General features: G+C 39.9%; 1 long non-coding RNA gene across 1 annotated transcript in view; it reads right to left on the minus strand.

Annotated features, from left to right (window-relative positions):
* LOC125485712 overlaps positions 1-3,328 on the minus strand; it is a 23,590-nt gene extending 20,262 nt beyond the window's left edge. Inside the window, exon 1 of the long non-coding RNA XR_007264421.1 lies at positions 3,192-3,328. This is a non-coding gene — a long non-coding RNA (uncharacterized LOC125485712). The remainder of the gene's footprint in view (positions 1-3,191) is intronic.
* Positions 3,329-15,660: the final 12,332 nt, after the last annotated feature.

Consider the following 15,660-nt stretch of genomic DNA (forward strand, 5'->3'; position numbering starts at 1 on the left):
AACATAGAACATAGAACATAGAACATAGAACATAGAACATAGAACATTACAGCACAGTACAGGCCCTTCGGCCCTCGATGTTGCGCCGACCTGTGAAACCAATCTGAAGCCCATCTAACCTAAACTATTCCATTATCATCCATATGTTTATCCAATGACCATTTAAATGCCCTTAAAGTTGGCGAATCTACTACTTTTGCAGGCAGGGCATTCCACGCCCTTACTACTGAGTAAAGAACCTACCTCTGACATCTGTCCTATATCTATCACCCCTCAATTTAAAGCTATGTCTCCTCGTGCTAGCCACCATCACCATCCAAGGAAAAAGGCTCCCGCTGTCCACCCTATCTAATCCTCTGATCATCTTGTATGTCTCTATCAAGTCACCTCTTAACCTTCTTCTCTCTAACGAAAACAACCTCAAGACCCTCAGCCTTTCCTCATAAGACCTTCCCTCCATACCAGGCAACATCCTGGTAAATCTCCTCTGCACCCTTTCCAATGCTTCCACATCCTTCCTATAATGCGGTGACCGGAACTGTACGCAATACTCCAAGTGCGGCCGCACCAGAGTTTTGTACAGCTGCAACATGACCTCATGGCTCCGAAACTCAATCCCTCTACCAATAAAACCTAACATACTGTACGCCTTCTTAACAACACTATCAACCTGGGTGGCAACTTTCAGTGATCTATGCACATGGACACTGAGCTCTTTCTGCTCATCCACACTACCAAGAATCTTACCATTAGCCCAGTACTCTGTATTCCTGTTACTCCTTCCAAAGTGAATCACCTCACACTTTTCCGCATTAAACTCCATTTGCCACCTCTCAGCCCAGCTCTGCAGCTTATCTATGTCCCTCTGTAACCTGCAACATCCTTCCGCACTATCCACAACTCCACCGACTTTGGTGTCATCCGCAAATTTACTAACCCATCCTTCTACGCCCTCATCCAGGTCATTTATAAAAATGACAAACAGCAGTGGCCCCAAAACAGATCCTTGAGGTACACCACTAGTAACTGAACTCCAGGATGAACATTTCCCATCAACCACCACCCTCTGTCTTCTTACAGCTAGCCAATTTCTGATCCAAACCGCTAAATCACCCTCAATCCCATGCCTCCGTATTTTCTGCAATAGCCTACCATGGGGAACCTTATAGGTCAGTAGGGGTCTAAAGTACGTGGCCAAGTCTCAGTTTGATGGTGTCATCAGCCTAACAATCCCATTTATACTTCAAGTTGTGGAAGGCACACATGGCATCAAAGCTAATTGTAGAAAAAGTGCTGCTACCATCAAAAATTACTGTATTTCACTATTTGGTGAAAAGCATCCAGCTTCTGAGCTTATTCACATAAATATATCAAGGAGATGTTGGCGAGCTTTATGTTCTACACCAAAGGATATTGACCTAGAGACTAGAGTTAAATGAAGAAAACATACTGTATATTGATAAAAATGGCAAACAGCAGCTGTCATAAATAAAAGAGACAACAAGAGATAAATCTTAACAAGGTTGTGACAATATTATACATCTTCACAACATGAACGTAATATCACAAGAAAAAAATGGTTTGAGTTCAGAGATTGGGGAAGTTAAAGACTGAAAAATTAGGTTCCCAACCTGAACCTAACTCCTGTGCTCTAATTTCAAGTTTTAATTGAGGCCTGAATTTGGGGTAAACTCGCAACCTGCTTCAAAAGCTCGGTTGAAATGTTCAGTATATGAGGTTTCAGGCTTCACTGTCCTTTAGTTTTGTACTTTTGACCATTTCTAGCCATTCCCAAAGCTTCACTGAACTGACGACCCAGGCAATTCAGAAGTTTAAGTGCCACTAACACGATAAAATATTCACCCTCTCACTGCTCTGCCCAACCACCATCAGATCCCTTCTGCCATCTTGACCAACTACACTCCCACCACCATGATGAGGATCACCAGAATATGATGGCCCCTGTCCGGTAATTGGAACCAATGTGATGGGGCACTCGCATACCCCCACCCCACGATCACTCACTCCCCTTAATACACTGGTGTGCTGCTATGGGGTTTGTTCCTGTGAAGCTGGCTTTCTGTCTGAGGAGCCCTCAGCCTGTCAATCAGACTGCAATGGTGGGATTCTCATTTAATGGAGCCCAGCAGCTAAATTCAGTAAGACATTTGAGAAACCATTCTTCTGGGGTTTTGTGACCTCATGTCAACAATCCCCCTGTCCCCAGGAACAAGTTGCTTATAGGTTAAAACCAAAGCCTTACTGTTAGTTTCAGGAGATCTAACAACCATTTAGAAATAGGTCAAAAACAACAAACTCGAATTCCACCATTTGAAATGAATGGGCATAGGACTGGTCTCTGCTGGTAGGTGTGAAATGGGCTCCTTGTCAGTTAGCAGCCCACTTTATATTATGCCGGACTTTCTTTCTGTCTGACTTAAGTGGAAAAGATGATGGATCATTCTGTATTGCAGGCTGCCAATTCAAGCAGGTTGTTTTGTTCTGCTAAGAATGGACGAATTTCAAACCCATGTTTAATTCCATATAATTTATTATCAGTGAAAATAGCAAAGCCATTTTCTCAACGAATTAAATGTGAAATACTTTCTGATTAGGTCAAGAATTTATTTCGGCATAGAAAAGTTATAGTCTTTCTAAGGGACTGGAAGCCATTATCTTGGTCACTAGAGACCAGCTCCACATACAGCAGTAGGGTATTGACATTTTGTTCTGGGTTGTTGAAATGCCACTGGTTAATTCTTTGACACAGATCTGCTACCATTGCATGATGTTTGATTATAATCCTTTAAATGTGTGACCTGAGCTACAAGGAGATTTAGAATGCGCTGCATTGAGTTTGATGAACTCTTGTCACTCTGATATTTGATATCCATTGGCACAATCAAAATTTTACAATTTACCCTTTTCGGACTTCCCTGAAAACAATTTTTGCATCAAACTGAGCTCCCTATTATAAAACAATCTATGTTATAGCACATTGCATTTTATTAGAGTGGATACGTTGAACAAAGCAAATTAAAGCACATTGCTGAATGAGATTTCCTTGTCAAATATCATTCACGATAATGATAGCACTTCAGGAAGAAACATGGTTCATATAAATTCTGTAAAAGCTTAATTTTCAATGAGAAAATACAGAATCTGTGTTATCTTCAACCTTGCAAACTCACCTACATTTGCAATATTCTCCACTTGAAATCTAATTGCAGAAGCTGAGGAGGTGCAGATTTTGTTCGTGTTCAGCTTCCAGCAGTTTCTGCTTTCTGAAGCCTTGTTAGGCTGATACCATAATCTGCTCTCATTCATATCAGCTCGTCCCACCCATCTGGTCTGAAGCTTTAACCTGGCCCTCGATAGTACATTCTTAGCTAATAATTATGCGATTAAAATGCCAATTTTGGTCTACCTTCGTAGAGGGATGTTCAAAACTATTTCTTGTTTGTCCCACTCACAAAATTTGTCAAAATGAAATGAAACAGAAACACAGAAATAAAAATAAACAAAATATTCAAAAGCGCACAAACACATAAAGTCTCAGGAACAAAAAGAGCAGAATTTTTGCCCCTGCTTAATAGAGATGGACCAACACCAATTAAGGTAAGATAGATATATGCCTAATTAGGGCTTAATTACCAGAAGCCAACTGGATTTTTCTACTCTCCCTGTCGCCCCCTGCATGCGCAGCAGCCTGAAGGAGGTCGGTCAGGGATGAAGGGTGGCTACAGCTGCGTTGCCACCATTGTGAAAGCAAAACCCAAGCTTTGACCAGGAATGCAGTAAAGGCCTCAACAGACTGGAGCAATAGTCACCCCACCATGCTCCCATTATTGTTTGGAGCCGGGAACTTATTGATAGCTAAGTAAGTTAAAAAGGAGATGAAACCTTCACATGTCATAGTGCAATGGTGTATGATAAGTGTATTAAAAATATATTAAAGCATTTAATGTTAGGAACTTATTTAGAAAGTATAAGTAATCATTAGATTAACTAGTATTGTGAAATTTATTTGAATACTTTGCCTAGTGGATGAATTGTTCTTCTGCATTCAGCAGTGCAGAAATTAAGACTTTAAAGTGTCAATTTCCTACAGTGATTTAATATTTTATTTGTTTGATGATCCAGCCACCTGTTCAACATTTTCATCATCATCTGTTCTAGTTAGTTAAATGCTTCAATATATTCTACACAGTTATTTGATCTCCTGCTTCAATGCTTGAACAGATGGTTAAGGTTTCTAAGACAGCAAAGGGTTTAATATATTCAACTCTGAAAGTTTGTTGACACAGCTATGCAATAGAATCCTGTTATGAATATTTGCTTGGGGCTTCCCCTGAACAAAAGTGGCCACAAAGTGATAGTAAGGATTTAGCTGAGTGGAATGATTTATACCAGTAGCAGCATGTCAAGTCCCTTAAGTACCTGTTAATTGCCTACTTATCTGTGGCAATGCAGGAATGCTGTCCATGGTTCTTCTCAACCCGACTTGATCATGGTGAAGGTGGGAAGTTAGCAAGATCCCCAACCACCATCCTTCCACCCAATTAAATGCCTATGCTTTCCACCTTACCCCACCCCCCCACCCCACCACCACCCCCCTCCCCCCCCCGAACCAAATTCATAAGGGGAAAACCACAAGATTCTGCTCAAGTTTAAAAGGTGTATCCGCAGTACTGAACATATAGCTGTCAAGAAGAGGTGTCACTTGGCAGCACTCTTCCCTCTGAATCGGAGGTTAAAACCTCAAAGCTTGAGAATCAACCTCGGCTGTCACTCATATGCAGTATTGAGGGCATGCAGCAGTGATGGAGATGCTGTCTTTCAAGTGGGATGTTAAAATAAGATTCAGTCTGCCCTCCAAAGTGTGTGTAAAAGATCACAGAAGCAGATTATCAGCTCACTGTCATGTTACTTGTTTGTGGGACCATATAGGCAATTCCTACTTTATTACATTAACTAAACTTAAATAGTAATTCACTGGCTAAAGTACTTCGGGATGTTATGAGATATACTATATAAATGCAAGTGTTTTTATTACTGAAAAGCTATTAGCTTTTAGAGGTTTCTGACTGATAAATATGCAATAGTGCAGTGAAAGCTTTGTAACTGTCAAATGTAGGTAAAAATGGGCAGAATGATGTGCACTACAAGTGGAACATTTGTTTCCTTATTTTCGTCTCACAGAATATATCAAATGCTGACTACTAATCACATCTATAAGCTATAATTACACAAGCACTTGCAGTCAATAAGTTAAAAGGTTACAGAAAAGCTGGAGTTAGCAGTATGCTTTATAAATTTGAGCAACAAATAGGTCCATTATCAAAACCCATTGGTGAAAAGTTCAAAGTCCTGAATCTATAAATTTTAATCTCAAAGTGATGGTGTTCACCTTTTTTGTAAGATTAATGGATGATGCCATTAATTGAACAGATAATGCAAAGAATATATCTAAGATACATCCTTAGTGGAACAATCCATTACCAGCAAAAGAAGAAACATAAATTATGCCAAGTTTTAGAAAGGATGGTTGGGAAGATTCATTGTTTGAGTCTTCAGAAATTTATCTACAAGACTGGAAAGGATAGAAAAGGATCTCACTGATAGTTCCAGTATATTCTGTTGTTTATGTATGATATTAATATTGACAATGTGGTCATTAATATACAATTCTGAAGAATAGTGGCATAGGTTGTGACTGACATTAAACAAAGGATAAATTATGTAGTCTATTCATGAATGATATAGCCTACATTACAAACATGTATTATAATTTTGTAATTAGGTAATCGATCCCTAGTGGATGATCAATAAGTTAATGGCATAGTAATCCATAACTGTCTAAATTGACTGCTTCCTTAACCTTATGGTATTTCTGTGCTCTAAAGTAATTTGTGCATTTCTTTTGTCACTGTTAGACCTGTGTACTGGTCAGATCACATTTTTGAATTCAGGTTATATTATAAATAATAAAAATTGATCAACGTTCTTTGTTCAGAATACGTTTGAGAAGTGCTGTGTGACATTCATAGCAACATTTTAGATTCCTTGAAAATGCATCAATAATAACTCTTCATAGTCTGAAGTAAAATTTAAATGTTTGGTATGCGAACAATTGAGCTGAGTACTGGTCAAGCTGACTCTCTCCATATTCAGTGTTCTGAAAACAAACTCAAACTGCTAGGTCACAAAGTAATTGAGATGTCTGCAGGCAGAGTGGTATGACTTGTTCAATTTTAAGACTAGTCAATGAAATGCAGTGTTTCTTTTCAGATTTTGTCCATTCCTTCGTTGGCATGTGTTTATTGAAATCGGGGTATTCAGGAAAATAAGGTACTTCATAGAATCTCTACAGCATAGAAAAAGGCCTTTGGCCTATCAAGTCCACATCGACTCTTTGAAGAGAATCCCAGCCAGACCCACCCCATCACTGTAACTCCACATTTCCCAAGGCCAATCTCCCTAGCCTACACATCCCTGGACACAATGGGCAATTTAGCATGGCCAATCTACCTAACCTGCACATCTGTGGACTGTGGGAGGAAACCCACACAGACATGGGGAGAATGTGCAAATACCACACAGAAGTCGCCCAAGGGTGGAATTGAACCCGGGTCCCTGACAGCAGTGCTAACCACTGAGCCACTGTGTCACCCTTAATGTGCAAACTTCAGAAGTGAAATCAAGAGATTCTGAAAGTTCTTTTTTCATTGATTTAAAGCTGCTACTTATCTCATTTATTCTTTCTCCAATTCCATTCTGCAAACGCATAAAGCAACTTACTTCATCTTCTTCCGGACATGTTGCACAGTTTGTGAGAGGTTTCCGATTAAAAACGGTTCCTTATTTTAATATCTTGTTTTCAAATTTTAATTCAGTTGGATTTTAAGTTCAGATCCTCCCTCAGTAGTAAACTGAAAGTGTTCACCGGTGTTTAAACTGGAGTTCCATGTGGGCAGGGACCTGAATGAAATGAAATGGGACATCCTCAAACCAACTCCTCGTGCTATTGCGCAGCAAAAAAGATTTTAATAAGTGAATTACTTAGCATTCATTGGCAATATTATTCAGAGAGGTAAGTCATTTAGGAAATGCTCATTGACAATTTATAGTAAAATGACATATTTCATGTTTGAAAGTTCTCAAAGTGAGACAGAATGCCAGAAATTGAAGAATAAAGAAAAGATATGAAGGAATGATTAAAGGGGAGATAAAATGCATATGATTTGAGGAACCTTTTCAAATGGGTAAAGATGTATAGGTTAAGGAAAACAATTTAACAATGCAGGATTTTAAGGATGAAATTTGTGCTACCAAAGATGGAATGGAAGGAGGGGAATCTGTCTTTGTTGTTGGCATCAAAGTATGTCAGTAGGACACCAGGTACCTGGTCGGTGTGAAACATCAAGTGTACTACCATGTGGATGGTGCATAATGATACATCTTGCTTTCTGCTCACCCAGTCTAGTTGTGCAATTAAGAGAGTGCATTACGTAAACTTGTCCCGCCAGCCAATTCCAATTTTCATCAGCAATCCTGATACAATGACTTTCCCAGGCGACACACATAAACCGGGTATCTTATTGATCCAGACTAAACTACAGGGGACTCAGAGAAGGTGGACAGCTTGCATTTAGTAAACACTATGGTTCTGCATGAAGTGTCATTGAGCAAACCACTGGAATGCTTCAGCACTGGTTGTACTGTCTGCATTGATTGGAGGAGACCTATACATGGAAGTGGCTACATCTGAAACTCATGAGTACAAGGTTGATCCTGGAATCTGCATCCTTCTTGATAGTCACAACAGATTACCATTTACATACCCACCTGCCTTTTTCTGTTACTGCCGTTTTGAAAGTGTTCATCTAAGTCCCCATCACCAAACCTCTATGTTCTTCATCCCCAGTGTGTTAGGATAAATGTTATCCTTGATTCCTACACTGGCTTCCACCCAATCATGCCCTATGTCTCACCATTGAGTAATACTGCATCTAAGCTGCAGTCTAAAGAATGCACAGCTGAAGGATGTATGGTCTTGACTGTGAGTGATTGTGTTTCTTCACCATTACAATCATCCTGCTCTTTGACTCCCTTTTCTTCAGTCACTAGTTAAGTCACTGTTGTTAAGTTTCTGAATGGAGAAAGGGAAAAGTCCAGAGCTGTAATGAGGAAAACTTCAAGGCTCATGCTTATAGCATCTGTAGTTTGTAAATCAGAATTGCTAGTGTGATTAAGCACCGGTGTACCATCACTTTCAATGGTTTCAGTGCTGCTGCTATCCAAGAGGTCAGCTATGGTCATTCCAATGACGTGACTGCTGTCTCTTCAATGTGTGTGTCAAGCTTTGCCTGCTTCCTTCAGTTAGGCACTGCTACCTCCAGTTACACCCCATCTTGTCCTGCAAGAGAGGGGAGTATATCAGTGAGTGTGGTGCAATGTGCTTCAGTGACTTGACTGCCATTGTTGTATAGCTGGCAGCAAATTCAAATTTTAGACATGTATGTTGTAGTTTGTAGAGGGTGAACCTTATGATTATAAGGTTTGAGTCATAGTAAAGGTTTAATTTTTTTAATAACTAAAATTGATCAAGGTTGTTGGTAGATGAGTGATAAAGGTTTGGTGAGTAGTCTTTGAAGGTTATGATCTGCGTTGCTAGGATACGGCATTGAAGATATATTCACTGACTTTTTCTTCTGACCTGAGCTTGTTAAACTTCTTGCGGCACTGCAGCCAAATACACTCCTGCCAAAGATCATCTTTTTGCTCCAACTGTCTTCTGAGAGTTTGGAGGGATTCCTGGACCCTGCAGGTACACTTCACCTCTTCTTTTTCTCATCTCCTCAACCAAGGCCTCTTGTGCAAGATCAAAAGCGTGGAATCCAGGCTCTGCTATCTAATGCCATGATGCACATTTCTTCTTGCTCACGTGATCTAATGTAGCCAGTAGCCAGCAGTGCTCCATTCAGAACGCACCACTTTCTGTTTAAGAGGTTCAGACTAACTTTACTTGGTCCACATTCGCTTTAAGTGGCCCTAATATCTCAAAGTTCTGTGGCTGTGCTTCAACATGCATCTCCTCAATAGCACAGTTAGTGCTCCTGCATGCAGAATGCAGAAATAAAGTGGTGCCTTGCTCACGTTGGGAGCAATGGGTGCGGGTTAGTCATGTATTGGCATCTCTGATGTCTAGTTTTGTGGATATTCTGTTCTCATCGTCCCTAGTTTATTTAATTGAAACAAACTGTCAACCAGAAAGCAATCTATTCCCTGTATCTTGTGAAACTTGATCAGGTCACCCTTAAGACTGCTTCAGACTCTCAAATCCTTCAGCCTATCTGTAACTTTATTAACTTAAACTGGCAATTAAGCAAGTTTTCTTCCTCTGCACCCTTTGTAAAGCCTTTGAAAGTCACGGTTTGAAAATACATCTCCTGGCTGTCCATATGCTATCTTCTTGACTAACCAGTATCTGTGAAGGAGATTTACAGAAGTATTACTGGCCAGATATCCTTTTGTAATTGGAAACGCAAAATCATTCCTTTATGTAACCCACACAACCTACGAAGCAGCAGCGTTTCCTTGCTTACTTTCCAGTTTTGTTACCAGAATCTGGCCTACCCATAGAAATTGTGTTATAAGTCAAATGGTAACTTGCACTGACAATCGGAACAAGGCTTCACAGAAATTTCAAAGCTTTTAACAATCAATTACTTCATGTTAAAATAAAAATGCGTCAGCACTCTATGTGCTGTTCCTTTCACCAAGTGAACAGAACAATTTCTTATAGGCCCTGCATTTATACTTGCTGTAAAAGTATCATTTCACAGACCTCTGCTCACAAAGACAATTAACTTCTATCACTATGGCAACAGTAAGACTTGGAAGCTCTCTTTCCAACCTCCCTCATATTTGTAGATATCAACTAGTTACATAGGCCAGGTCCACCTGGCACTTATTTCATTTACAGTAATCAGACATGCCATTCTAAGTGCTGTGAGATCAAAAGCTGGGGCTTCTAAAACTCTGTGGGATAAGCTATTCCTCATTTTATCTCAAAATAAACACTGGGAGAACTGGGCTTTCAATTAGTTAACACATGTTTAAATCTGTTGCAAATTGTCAAAATACATGCTACTGAATTCACTACCTTGATCATCCTGGCCTTTTATCGAACTGATAACTAAACTAATTTCAAAAATTCAAAGTATCTGACTTGCAGTGTTACATGTTTTTCAATTTTTGTGTTAATGTTGAACAGTGTCTTTGTTGAACTGAATTATGTGCTGGTCTATGCTTTCATTTGTCTCTTGTTAAGACTAACAGTCAGGTGAAAAGCAGATATCATAAAGGCCTCACCTCGTGTAGTTTAGAAGTGGAAGCATGGGGAAACAAATTCAGAAAGTGGTGACTCAGCTGAAAAGAACCTTGGACAGATGGCATTTAAAGCACTGCATTCTGTTCTGGGTAACATATTTCTGGGAAGGTGTTTTGGGGGGGAAGCATCACATCTTCACTGGCATGTTATCTGGGCTCAAAGGCTAAGTGTTTTCATATCGAAACTCTCTACCATTGGACAGTAGTGTGACGTGGTGGAGAGATCTGGATGCTGGTTAATAGGCAGACATGCTGAGATGTGAACACTTGTGCATGACTTGAGGGTCTTCTTGGCTCCTCCAACCCACGTGATGGAGAGAGGGCTGTGGGTGTAGATCACCCACATTCATCGCACAAAATGATTCTGTTGGACGGGTAGCCTAGAATTCAGAGCTGGAGCTGTGATGAGACCCTCTGGAGCAGAGATCTAGCACTGCAGCCTCAAGTTCAGAGATAGCAATGCTGTCTTCCAAGTCACCACCTGGCTCTTTGTTCTTATGGGCTAATTTATGAGGATAGGATGGATCCACTTTGCTGTTTTCTTGGAAGATTAGAAGGCAAAAAAAAATTCTGATTTGATGTCTCTAAAATAGGAAAGGAATTCAATTGATTTCCTGCTGGGAATATTGTCTTTGCAGCTACATTGACAGGAGTTGCATGTTGGGACCATGCAGAAGTTCAGACATAGCTGAGTCCCCAGAAATTGCCCTGAAAGTTGAAACTTCAAATGGGCAATTAAGTGGAATATGGAACCCTCTGACAGTGTCTCCGTCTCTACTTCACAGGGTTAGACTGACATAACCTATTAATTACCCAGGAAAGGTTTGATGAATGAAATTCTGTTCTAACTCCTGGATAACTATTAAACTGACTGCCTTGACTTACCATTGATCTGGAAGCCCCCTTTGATCTACAACACATAGCTGATTGCCTTTCCCACTGTCAGCCACAAATATTCCCTTTAACATTGAACAATCCCCCAGACCGTCACTCACCTTCTCAGGCTCAATCAAATCACTGACTCACCTCCATCTCTTGACTGAATACTCCTCCACGCTGGAACCAGGCTGGCCCTGAGCTGGCTATGATGTTCCCATCCCCTGCTCTAACACCACTCTAACTATCTGCCTTTTCTCCCACCCCGATTCCCAAGACTACCCCCCCACCACCGACCCAATCTCATCCCCCCCGAACCCAACTTGACAGCCTCCAAATAATCATATGACCCAACTCGGGCATTTACACCCTTGCCTGCCACTGACCCTCTCACCCACCTGCCACCATAACCCCTTACCCAGCTGGTGCTCCAGCCCAGAACTCGCAATCAGCCCCTAACTCACTACCAGCCTATCACTCAGCTAGTACTCTACCCCTTCACTCATCTGCATCCCTACGCTCCTCATCCACCTATCACACTGCCAAATCACCCAACGGGCAACCAAACCCTGAACCTACCTTACACCCTGCTGCTTTAAACAAGTACTGCCCTAGTCATCAACTTACCTGGCACCTAACCACTCACCCACTGGCAGCCCAAACTCTCACTCACCTGATACTCTGTTGCCTCACTTAGCTGTCACTTTAGTCACTTCCCTGCCTGGCAGCCAAACCCCTTACCCGCCTGGTCTCAAACCCGTCACCCACCTGGCATTCATCTCTACCTTTTAGCTTTCACAGTGGCTGCAGGAATTCTGAAAGCCTGAAATACAACCGGAATTGTTGTGAAAAAGACTTGAGTTTTCAATTCCAATCTATTTGACTGAAGGCCATGTGGGGGCCTGGAATACACTGCTTCAGCTAAAGAGGTTTGCAGAGAGCTCCTCTAAAAGTAAGTCATTTTCTATCCGGTCAGAATTGGAAGTAGAGTTCCAAGTTCTGATCAGAAAATCTGGACCTGATTTCTTGTGTTGGGAGAATCCAGAACAAAGGAGCATCATCTTAAAATTAGAATTAGGCCATTTAGGAGTGGATTCAGGAGCTACAATGACCACACATGGGATAGTGGATACCTGGACCATACTCCTCAAAAGGCTATGGATGCTGGCTGAATTGAAATTTTCATGTCTGAGATGGATAATCTTTTTTACATCAATTCACAATGGAATAGGGAGAAAAATATAGACAAATGACACTGAGGTTCAGAGTAGCAGTAATTTTATAGGATTGCAGAATGGGTTTAAGGTATTGAATAGATGTTGAATGAATCTGTTTCTACATTTAATAAGAAGACTTGAGGAGATTCATAGTACAGACTGTTGAGGATAATAGTTTTAAATTCAGTTTCTGAGTTGAATACACTTTCATTCTGCTGAGCCTGCCTTTATATCATTGTTGCTTGAATAAAAAGTTGAGGGTTTACTGGTAGGAGTACAGCAATAAATGTTTTATTTGTTTATGTGCCAATAAATGAAAAAGTAATTCCAAGGGGGAAGTACATTGGTTTAATGCTAAAATAATAAACACCTCTTTAACTACATTTCAAACTCTTTGCAACAGTAAGAATATTCCTGTAATATTCATTACAAAAGCAAGTACAATTTGAAGATAGATTTATAACACCTAGTAGACATTAAATATGGTGTTACACTCAAAGGGTTAATGCTAAGGGTGCATTAAATGCTGTCCAATAGGATGATGGCTTATGGAATTGCGTGGGAGAACAGCTCTGGATATCAAAGGCAACAGACCTACTGTCTACGTGTCTCTCCTAGTCTTCCTAACAATGTCTATCACAGTATTGTAACTTGTACCTTGTTACCAGCATACAATCAAAATGTATTGTTTAAGACAAGAGCATCTTAAACTACCAAGTGGTTTTCTTTACCACATTTGACCAGTTGGACCCTTCAAACTTCAACCTAAAAGCAGCATGAAATATCTGATGCATCTTTTTCTGGGCAAACTGGTGATGATCCATCGTACCAGAGCAAACATAAAATGTTATGTGTTATGGTAATATGTGAAAAGAATAGTTAAATCAAAATTGAGGGGCTCTTGCTGAGTAAAGATGTCTTGCTATGCAATTCAAAAAGATACATATTTCATAATTTCAATAAAGAATTTAATATTTTTGATATAATTCACAATGAGCTCTTGCTTGGACTTCATCGAATGATCAATACATCATGAATGATTTGTAGCTATAAATAACTTGCTTCATGCTAAAATAAAAGTGATAAAATTCGTATACTTCTTACATTTAGATCAAAGATTTTTATTGCTTCAGTAATTTTTATTTCATGGAAATATTGAGATCTGATTTTCAAAAGCGACTCACAATACGGGCATTTTATTTCATCTTATTTTGAGATATAAATACAGTAATTCTATTACTTTCACATCATACATATTGGAAGTTTAAAAAGTCAAAAATAACTTTTTTGCAGAATACATGCAAAGTGCACGCTCTGAATCAATTTTAGTGATATAAAGAGAGATGCAGAAAGTACATGAGGGCAAAATACATCACATCTGTTTAACTAACCATGTGACACTAAAAAGGCTGGTAAAGTGCTCAACATCACCTTCTCAAGGACAGGTTGGGATTGGCAATAAATATTGACCTAGCTCGCAGCACCAAACTCCCACACAAATTTAATACAATGAATAACAATTAGAATAACAAAGTGGACATTGGAATGGAAATTAACAGTAGTTACAACTTTTAAAAAAGGAAGGGACTTAAATAATAATCATATTTATTGTGTTTCTGTGCTTTTTGAAGCTGATTAACACTGTACAAGTTTCTATGGGTTTGAAAGCAGGAAGTGATGCAAGATTTGAACTTCTGAACAGTACATGCTGTAATATGAAGACCTTTCGGTGTTTGGGTTGATAATAATCTGATTGAATTTCACATTCAGTTTGAAGAGGGGAAGAGTGATTGAACATTAGTGTTTTAAACTTACATAAGGGTAATTGTGAAGATGTGATGGCACAGCTTGTTAAGTTGAAATAAGGGAAACTGCATTTAAGGGATAGGTGAGTAGAAATATAGTAGCAACCATTTTTATGGAGATGTTTCAGATAACTTAGAATTTATACATTCCAGTGACAAAAAAAAAGATTTCGTGGAAAGAATGTGCCATCCATGAGTCAGCTAAACATGATTTGAAACTGAAAGAAAAAGCATATAATTCTGGAAAGTTGAGTGATAGATCAGAAGCGCGGGGAGCATATAAAGAAATAAAGTGGTAGTATCTCTACCTTTGACACAGGAGGCCTGAGTTCAAGTCCCACTGGCTTCTCTGAACAGGTTGATTAGAAAATCTCTCATTAAAGAATGATAAAAAGATTAATAAGGATTAGGAAATTAGAGAATCAGGAAAAGGCAGCTGGACACATGAAAACAGGCAGCAGGAGTTACTACAGGTATTTAAAGCAAAAACAAGAAAATAAAGTGAGTGAGCCTGGGGAATTAATAATGGAAAATAACAAAATAGCAGGATCAGTTGAATAAATATTTTGCATCTGTCTTCATTGTACAGGATAATAATAACATTCCAGAAATTGTGATGAGGGAGTCATCTTATGAGATGAGCTTGGGCAGGCTGGGCCTTTACCCATTGGAATTTAGAACAATGAATGGTGATCTTATTGAATCATATAAGATTCGAAGTGGACTTGAATAAAATAAATTAGAATAGAATCCCTATAGTGTGGAAGTAGGCCATTTGGCACATTGAGTCCACACTGACCCGCCGAAGAGCATCCTACCCTACTCCTGTGCCCATAACCCTACATTTCACATGGCTAATCCACCTCAACAGCACATCCCTATACACTGTGGCCAATCCAACTAACCTACACATCTTTGGATTGTGGGAGGAAACCAGAGCACCCAGAGGAAACCCACACAGACACTGGGGAGAATGTGCAAACTCCACACAGACAGTCACCCAAGGCTGGAATCAAAACTGGGCCCCTGGTGCTTTGAGGCAGCAGTGCTAACCAATGAGACCGTTCTGCCCTAAGAGTTTGATAAGGCGGAGGCTGAAAGATTGGTTCCCCTTGTGTTGGTGTCTATAACTGAGACATATTTTAAAAGTAATAGGGTCTAAGGTGCATGTGTGGAGGAATTCTCTTCTCTCAGTGGGTTGAGTATTTGAAACTCTCTTGCCCAGAGAGCGGTGGAGGCAACTGAATATTTTTAAGGCAGAGGTTGATAGATTATTGACCAACATGAGAGTCAAAGCTTATCAGGGGTAGGTGAGAATGTGAAATTGAGACAAGAATCAGATTAACCATGATCTCATTGAATGGTAG

Source organism: Rhincodon typus, chromosome 21 (genome assembly GCF_021869965.1).
Source record: "Rhincodon typus isolate 14 chromosome 21, sRhiTyp1.1, whole genome shotgun sequence".
In the NCBI taxonomy this organism is placed as follows: domain Eukaryota; kingdom Metazoa; phylum Chordata; class Chondrichthyes; order Orectolobiformes; family Rhincodontidae; genus Rhincodon; species Rhincodon typus.